Source organism: Sapajus apella, unplaced genomic scaffold (genome assembly GCF_009761245.1).
Source record: "Sapajus apella isolate SASKATOON/1434 unplaced genomic scaffold, GSC_monkey_1.0 scaffold40, whole genome shotgun sequence".
Taxonomy (NCBI): Eukaryota; Metazoa; Chordata; class Mammalia; order Primates; family Cebidae; genus Sapajus; species Sapajus apella.
Genome location: NW_022436980.1, coordinates 3,747,321 through 3,757,300, shown reverse-complemented (window position 1 = coordinate 3,757,300; position 9,980 = coordinate 3,747,321).

The following is a 9,980-nucleotide window of genomic DNA, read 5'->3' as shown; positions in this document are numbered from 1 at the left end:
AGGAATACCCCACAGAGGTATGCTTCTACAAGAGTTTCCAAACTATCTTGAACGAAACCCTCAGCAAGAAATACTAAATGAAATGTGGCTCATTACTTATATACCTAAATAAAACAAAAAATATTTCATTATACTATGTTCAATGTACTCTGATATTTTCTATCCTATCCTATGTAACATTCAAGTGAAATGTTATGTTCTATTATACTTTAAAAAGTATGTGGTTGACAAGCTGTTGATGAATTGTGATCCATTGTTGGGAAAACACTGTGTTGTGGATCAAACACTGTGTAGGCATATAACTATTTCATAGTTCATTTGCTTATTTGGAGAGATGAGAAAATCAGACCTAGGTGTTTGTGAAACGCATCCTTCAAAGCTTGAGTGAGGGATATCAGTGGTAAAGTGGCACTTTGCAGATTACAAAATCCAGCAAAAACGGTGAACTTCAATAAAGAGAAGACTTTTCGTTGCATTTTATAATAGTTGTATGCAAGGTCAAAAGGACTAATATTGTGCTTGATTTTCTCCTTTGCCCCTGCATTAACTGAAAAACCAGTATACACAAGTAAAAGATATATTAAAAGGTGTTTCAGTAACAGTTCAATAATTTGATTCAGCACACTGTATGGATTCTTTTCTGTTTAGTTGAAACTAATGAGTGCAACTTAAAGAGAGTTAAATATATATATACTTTTTAATTTGAAGGAAAACCTTTTTTTAATTTAAAGGCATTCAACTAAGGAATGTGCTGTCGTATGGCATAATGTGTTTCTTATCTGCCTGTCTCAAAGCAGTGACTGAAAAAGGATTTGCAAGAGCTTTAATAGAGAAGGTTCCAGCACTGGGTCAAGGAGTAGGAGAAACATCTAAACCTGCACTGATTCCAGTTCTGTAGCAATTAGTCACATGTGGCTATTGAAAACTTAAAATGTGACTAGTGTAACCTGAGGAACTGCATTTTCAGGTTTTAATTGTATGCAAATTTCAACTTAAACAACCATATGTGATTAGTTCTTACCCCAGTGGACTACACAGATCTAGAGGAATCAGTGCATTGGCTATTCACTAAGAAAATGTGACAATTTTTAAAACATCACATTATCGTAATTTATAATGCATCCGAAATACTAAACAGTGATCTGGGATCCACGAAAAGCAGAAAATACAGGATTCATATATTAAAAATAGAACTATTTTGAGACTACAGACAAACTTACTGCCAGCTTTGGGTTTTGGTTTTTACATCTCTCAATGACAAATAGGTTTCTTCTGATTCTCCACAGAGACTGCTGACTGCACTGACTCTGATTTGTGGGTTTCAAGAAGTCCTGCTCAAAATTTCAGCTGATGCTTGCATATAAAATTTTAGACATTAAAAAGAAAATTCTGCTAGCTCCTTGAAAATGGAGCTATTTTTCGATTTGGATTGATACAATAAATTAAGACAAGGAATGTTTTTGTGAAATGGGTCATGTAGTATTTGTATGATGGGACTCTTCTTCTAATAAATTCATTTAATCCTAAAAGTAATATGTAACAGGCTGGGCATGGTGGCTGTAATCCTAGCATTTTGGGAGGCTGAGGCAGGCAGATTGCTTGAGCTAAGAAGTCTGAGACCAGTGAAGGCAACATGGCAAACCCCCATCTCCACAAAGAAAAGAAAATAAGCTGGGTATGGTAGTATGTGCCTGTAGTCCCAGCTAACTTGGGAGGCTGAGGTAGGAGGATTGCCTAAGCCCAGGAGTTTCAAGCTGCAGTGAGTCATGATTCTGCCACTGCACTATAACATGGATGACAGGGTGAGGCCCTGTATCAGGAAAAAAAAAAATGCAAGAAAACTCAAAAAGCATAATGATCTCAAATTTGTCAAAACAAAAATACAGCAAAACAACTGGCCTTTTAATAATAATGTGATTGCATCAAATTCCCTCCATATTCCAAGAAGCTCTTGATTTATGGCAGTTTTATTGACTTACAAGAAAAACCCACTACAGATACAATAAATAATTTGTGATATGCACAGAAGAGAGGTGAATGGACAAGGATAAACTATCTGCTTTAGAAATGAAAACTAGGGCATTTAAAAGGACAGCTATGCTAAAGTATAGATAATCAGACTGACCTAAGGAATGGAATCTTTCCTTGATATTCCCAGTGAGCAACAGAACATCATGGAAGACTCCAATCAGTATTTCAGTTCCTCTTTCTTATACACAGACAAATCACTAGGCAGCAAATTTGACTTCTTTCATATCCTGGTACTCCAGGCTAGAGACACTCCTGTAACTTCCCTGTGAGGTGGAAAGTTTTGTCTGGGTTGCAGTCAGCTCTGAGGTTTGAGTATTCATGGGATAGGTTGTTTTTTAATAGGTTGTTCAGAAGAAGAATGTGAGGAAATTCTAAGAATTATGGATTTTATAGAGGTGGGAGGCACCTAAGGATAATTGTGTGGAATTCACTGAGGACTAGGAAATGATGTTGACCTCTGAGAATGAAACTAGTTGGATGCAGACATAATGTGTGTCCAAAGGCCACCTCTAGAGAGAAGCCAGGTTATGATATTTATAAAGGTATGAACAAAAAGATTTGAGAATTCTATATAACTTTCATCAAGATGAACTAAGGGAAGCAATGCAGCAGTTTGATTGAAATTTAATAAACTGGACTGTAAGCAATTCTTGTGTATCCTGTCTAGTGAAAAACTGAGCAAAGTGAAAAAGATTAGCTTGGACTATATAAAAGGGAAACCAAAGGGCCAGAATTTGGTATCGTATTGAACACTGACTGAGAGAAGATGGTCTCTGTACCAGGAATGTGCCCAATTTCTATGATAGCTATGTATACATTATAGCAGAGTACCAGATTACTATGTATACATTATAGCACTGCCAGATTACTAATTCCTTAACCTTGGACAACTTATTTTCATCTCTGTGACTCAGTATCATCTTCTGTGAGTGATTCTACTACCATCCATCATTAGGTTTATTATAAAAATAATTGAGTTAATATGTACTAATCATTTGAAACAACACTCTCAATAAACGTTATTATCACCCTGGAGACAGATACATTAGATATGTGAATATACATGCAACTCAAACAACTAATTATCTCTATTTTAAGTTCATGGATGCTAAGTCATTCTTCGTCTCATGCAGATTGGTCTATAAGAGGGGATGTACTAGTCAGGCACATATCAGCATTTGGATACTTATATCATTCCAATTTTATAACTTGGCATTTTGGCTCATAGTTCAGTCTTTTGTGAGTTTTATTATCATCAGTCAGCCTCCCAAATCCAATAACACTAGACACTGATAAGTGACACTTGGATCATTAAGCCTCAGAGCTGGATCTAAAACTTTGGTAAATTCACTAACAGTATGCTAACTGTAAAATCTGCTGGCAAACAGCTAAAAAGCCATCTGCTGTAGACCTTTGTCTATCTTCTTTCAAATGATAGTAATTGACAACCAAGATTTTCCCAAATGCCAAGTGGTTTCAAATTCCCTCCAAAATAAAAAGGAATAGATTATCTTGTAGATATACAGACTTAAATAAGGGTTACACAATTAATCATTAAGATTTGCCCTGTCTTGTCTAATACTTGAGGGTTTTGCCACTACCTTAAGACTAAGCCCTGAACTGATACACACAAAACAGTACAGAGAGATCAGTGATTTTTAGTCCAATGACACCTAGCTCTTGATTCAAGTCAACCTATCAGTGTGCTAAAGTGTACTCACCTATCCCAATAACCAGTATTTCCCCTTATCTCTATTTATTAACAGGAATTCAATGATCCATATTTTTAGAGTATGGGCCAAGGAATTTGTGATATAAAATTTTTTGAAAGAAAGAAAAAAAAATCAAATATGTACTTCTATTGCAGGTCCAGCAGCAAAGAGCTGTTTTGCCACTTTCTGGAAAGACTAATGACTTCTGATATACTCTCCACTATGTAGTATATTTGTGAAAATTCCAGAGTTTCAAATGCAATTTCCAAGATTGTTCTGGCCCTTACACTACCAGCCCATGAAAATGTCCCTCAGCTGAGAAGTTTTCAACATATTTTGGAGTTAAGTTGATGTTGGAGAAGCTCTCACAGGACTATTGGCCCAAGATTATATTGTAGCCCCTAAGTAGGAAAGGCTTTGTTCATGTTGCCTCTATTTATGTGGGATTTTCCTTTTTGAATAACTTAAGCCCAATTATAAAGGAACAGAATTGAGCCCGTGAGATATGACCAGGATGCCAAAGAGGAAGTCGACAAAGACTCCACAAACTAAGGAGTCAGGAGCAGCTGTTATTCTGGCAAGGAGATGCAACTTGCCAACCTTCTGCCCAGCGGTGCCACACCAGTGCTCTGAACATTAAGCTGAGTTTACTGCCTCCCCTGTGGCTATGCCAGTCACATTCAAGAACATCTGCCACAGCCTTAATGACAGAGCCTATGGGAACCTAATGAGTACCCCATACACCTGTGCGGTTCTACCAGACAGCTGTTTCCCACTCCTCCACCTCCTTTCTCAGTCCTTCCCCTCACGTGTGCTCACTGCCCCATCTCCCACATAGGATACAGCTGACTCTCATTCCGGGTGTATGCTTTTGTAAGGATTTCATTTATCTCCATTTACATGGCACTTATAGGCAGTAGAGATAAAAAGCATACTATTTTTCACATTGCTCAAGCTTCATAGTTTGCTATGCAAGGAGGTGAGTGCTGGAGATTGAGAAAGCCAATCAGAAGTATCAACGTTCTAACAGATAAGGGTACAAGAAGGAAGAAGATCAAAAGTGCTGCTTCTTTTTCTTGGCTAACAACACTCAGACACAAATTAGAAATTCACAAATCCATGGAAACACTTCACAGTTTACCTCTGTAGGTATCTATGGAATTACTCCGGTCAAAGTATTTTCTGACTGAGACAGCTGCCTAGTAGAAAGCCTAACAAATGAAAAAAACATAAAACAAAACACAACACAAAACAACTTACTAAAAATACTTTGAAAATTCTGAGAATTCTAATTACATGGAAAGTGCACAATGTTAGTATAGTGTGTGATAGAATCTCAAAAACTGTGAACTTTGGCAAGTTATTTAACACCTCTGAGTTTCCCTTTTTTTTAGTTTGTTAAATGACGATAATTACATAGATTTGGTGAAATAAGAAATAAATTATATGCGTTATAGAAAGTGTTTCACATAGTAACTAGTACGCCCAAGTGCTTGATAAACTTTACTACTATTATTATTGCCGCATCAAGCTCATTTCTTATGGCTTTACTATAATCATTAAAAAATTTATTCTTGTTCCATATTTTGCAGAATAATTCTTTTAATGACAAAAATGGTGAAATATCCACTAGATGAGAAAAACTTAAAAATAATGATCTCATTGTAAATCAAAAGGTACAAGCTTGAATTTTATAGATATATGACTAACAGAATGTAGAAATTCTTCAGTCATTCGTTTTGGTCTGTTTACACATCAGAAGCCTTACAAGTTCTATGATAAAGGCCACGTGGCATGGCAAAACTCTGACAATATTAGTATTTTAGGTTAAAAACAAATAGTCCCCATATCACTAGACTGCATTATACAATACGGTAGCCACTAACTGCATGTGTCTATTGAACATTTGAAATGTATCTGCTCCAAATTAATATGTGCTGTAAGTCTAAAGTACACATTAGATTTCTGAATATTTAATATGTAAAAAAAATTTAAAACGTCTTAACAATTTTATATGAGTTACATTTTGAAATGATAATATTGGGTTCAATAAATATAGTATAAAAATAAAATTTACCTAGTTGTTTGTTTTTGTTTTAATTTGTCTACTAGACGATTTAAAATTATCTGTCTTTCTCCTATCATATTTCTTTTGGGCAGCACTGCTCTGGATTAATGATTCTCAATGGTTCTTATACATGCACTAATACTACGTTTATAAACATCACACAAGGAGCTTGAAAAAAATCTAAATTCCTGGTCTTTCAGTGATTCTGACTCCAATGGCCAGGGAATTTACATTTTCATTAAAAAAAAAAACTAGATATTTCAAATGCAGATGGTCACTGGACCACATTTTGAGAAACACTGCTATAGACTAAGAGTTCCTTAGTTGAAATATGACGAATATTTTTCATGAAATATTCCATGAAACACAGACATGATTGGGGGATGTTTATGGACAGTAACTAGCCTAATACAAAGGCAGAAAAGGAGGGGGAGAAGGAAGATGGTAGAAGACGCCCATTAACCTGCTTTCAGGATCTTTTCCCTAATGAATAGTCAATATGAGTCTGTTACTCTTTCTCATATTCTAGAGCCAGTGATGATGGAGCAGTAAAGTCTGCACTAGACCAGGCATGGTGGCTCACACCTGTAATCCCAGCACTTTGGGAGACCAAGGCAGGAGGACTGCTTGAGCTCAGGAGTTTGAGACCAGCATGGGAAATACAGTGAGACCTTATCTTTCTGGAAGAAGAAGAAAAAAAAAGTCTACACTAGGAGGGCCTGTCACCAGTAAATTTTAAGATTTGAAGGTAAGGTTTACAAGACTGTGGTGAATAAAAGCGATGACAGAATTATTTTCAGTGGTAACTAATAACGTCCCTCTTATTTAACACTGTCACTTCTATTACTACTACAAATCGGCTGGTGGTGAGATGTCTAAGTGGTATAGATCAAATCTGGAGAAAGAGAAATATTCATATAGCCTCCATGTCCCACTTCTTTCATGGCATACTTTAGCCACTGTCCACGTAGCAATTACATTCCAGGCACCAGGTAGCAAAATCATAATCAGTCATAGTTACTACAGAGACATAGAGCCTCTCCCGCTCTTTCTTGGCTGATGCATAAAAAACCTTTCAAATGTAAAGGAGAGACTTTAAGGGAAACGACTCATTCATCAAACCAAACTTATCCTCCATTAATGTCACTTCTTTTTTTGAGAGATACTTCTATTACCAATGTCCTTTTATTTCCTTCCTACCAACTTGGTGTATTTGTATCAACAAGTACTCTTTCCTCACATTTTGCATTACTGTTATGTTATTGTATCTTTTGATGCTTTTTTTTGGTCCAGCTTACACTAGATGCAGAACTGATAAAGCTGTGCTGATTAGATGGTGACTGGACAATCCCAGAAAGGCATCCCTTCTACAACTGCCTTTTAAAGCTGTCACTCTCCTATGTGACAAAACTATGGCAGTAGCTGGGGATTTTCTTATTGCAGAAAGATTTAATCTTCACTTTGCTGACCAAGGCAACAGGGCAAACACCTCTTCCATTGAGGATGGCATGCTCTTACAGTGAGAACACTACTGCAGTTGTCAGTGATAAAACAGGAATTCCTGATGCAGAAAAGGGCCTTATGGAGATAAATACTAGCATATTTTCAGGCTTATGTTGACAATTCAGATTATTCTCCCAAATCTAAAACTTTCTATCCTAAAATCTGCAAATAAATCATATAATTGTTGAAATAAAATGCTATATTGAGGTCATTTAGTCCAATTTCTTATGCAAAACACGTCCTAACTAGATGTCACTCTTCCTGAAATATAAACAGCAAAAATTGACTAAGTTTCAGATACTCTTGTGAGTTTTTCTTGACTTAATCCATTTAACTCTCAGTAGAGGTATTATGAGGTCCCTCCCTCCCTTTACAGTTGATAAAACAGAGATCCAGAGAAACTGAGTCATTTGCCCAAGATTACAAATTAAAGATGTGAGCTGGTTTTGAACTCCAGTGATTAATTTCTAATTCCTAGGAAGGACAATGCCTTAAGACAATTAATCTGCATTTTCTGGACGCCATGGCCATAGTTTTAGGTGAATAAGAGTTAGGCCCAGGACTCTTCTGGAAATGACTGAGAAAGAGAAGCCCTTCCCTCCTTTACCACTGGGGTTTCTGAAAGGCTAGGTAGTAATTGCAGAATTTTGCAACCATCTTGGCACTCCAAGTGTGAGCCAGAGATGGAGTGGTCCTGAGCTCTGATGATCTGGAATTTACTACTTTCTTTGAAATGTGAGCCAACAGATTCCTTTTCTTTTTCTTTAAGCCAGGTTGAGTTGTGCTGTCACTTGAAAACAAGTAAGTCCTTAAAGAGTGAACAACTAAGTAATTGACCTAAAGCTCCACGTTTCTAATGCTTAAAGCAATATATTGCACACATTATTCAATAAACATTAGTTTTTATTCTTTCTTCTGCAATTTTCAGGAGTAATGATTCTGTTTCTCAATTTTGCATGGAGCCTAAAAAGGGCTGAAACATAGAAAATAAATACACTGAATACGTATCTGTAGATCAACAGACACGTTGAGAACTATACCCAGGAGAGTTTAGACAGACTGTACCTACTCATCGTTTCTACTTCTGGCTCTGAGTGCGAGCCAGAGAAGGAAAGTGCTCTCAGCATGGCTCACAGGGGAGACTTCCCAACAGGATTCTGCAGATTGGACTTGACTCATAGGCATAACTTGCCAGACTCACCCCAGTGCCACCTGGTTAACCAAAAGGCCAGAAGGTATCTGCGGAAGAAGGACTTAAGGGAGCCGGGGAAGTAGAAAGCAGTTCACTGAAGTTCCTGGCATTTGCCTGAGGGCACAGCTGGGGACATTAATAATCATTTTTCTCATCAGACTGCCGAAAATGAGAGCAAAGTGAGAAAGGGAATAAAAAAAAAAACAAGTGTTTTGCTGCCTCCTGTTTGAATTAATCTCTTCTGACAGCTGCTGATTTGGGTTTATGATTCGATCTTCCATATGTCTAGCTCCATTGGTCAATTAAGTGTAGAGGGTGATTGGGGGAAGCAGTGATGCTCAGCCTGATTAGGGGAAGAAGCATCACAAGGCATTTAGAACATGTAAAGTAGCACACTGAGCCTGGCTTAAACAGAGCCAAGCAGAGCAAGAGTGGTGTCTGGTACTGCCAGAAGGGTCAGGGAAGCGTTGAACCTTAGCACTCAGAGCACTAATCAAGCAAGACGGACATCAGAGTCGGCTTCCTGTGAGCAGCAAGTAAGCTCTGGAGAGTTCTGGAGGGGATCTAAGGCTTATGCAAAGTTAAGACCCCGTCAACCAATTCAAATCTTATTCTTCCAGATTGTCCAACTAATAAGCTACTTTTGACAAAGTATAATAAACTTAAAAACAGAAAATAAAGTAGTGCCAAACTTGAAGAGTTCAATTTATACATTTGAAGGAATCCTCTGAAATCAAGAAACAGAATAACAGAACACTTAAGTTAGACAAAAACAACTCAGAAGCAGTAGTGCTCACACATTACTATGCAGTAATAAAAACATTTAGGAACTATGAGTCCTAGTCCTATTTCTGTTAATGGCTTATTGGTTACTTTTCTTCATTGTTACTTCCCATTTTTAAGGAGGCTGATGGAGGAAGTGGGGGGACTTGTACTCTCCTAAATAAAACTCAAACTTGGCCTAACAGTTGAGGAGAATGTTTTGACTGGAGCAATGGCAACCTAAAGTCTTTTATGAATTTAATACTAAAAGTACTTCATGTGACTATTGAAAAAAAATAGCTAATAAAAATGATTGTATATCATTTTTTATGAAGATTTATATCAATTCTTAACAATCATCATAGCAGGGAACAAACTCCTTTCAAAGTAACATTTTGTCAGAAAAAGCACCTATGATTTCTTGGATGTAGTCACAGACTTATAATGCCATAGAATATTAGCGTTTCTGTTTTCCATTCTGAAAAGATCTGAATTAGCATTAATTCCTATTGAGGTACCCAAACCCTGAAAGAAAGAGAGAGGACTGATATTTGAGCGACAGTTTATGTTGTTCAAATTTAATAAAAGCAGAACAATTTTGCAGTTGTTAAAAATAAATGGAAAAACTCTGGCTGGATTGCAAACTAGTTAGGTATGATCTTAATAGAATAACCATCTAAGAGTGTAAACACGTGGATTCATTTTACTCTGA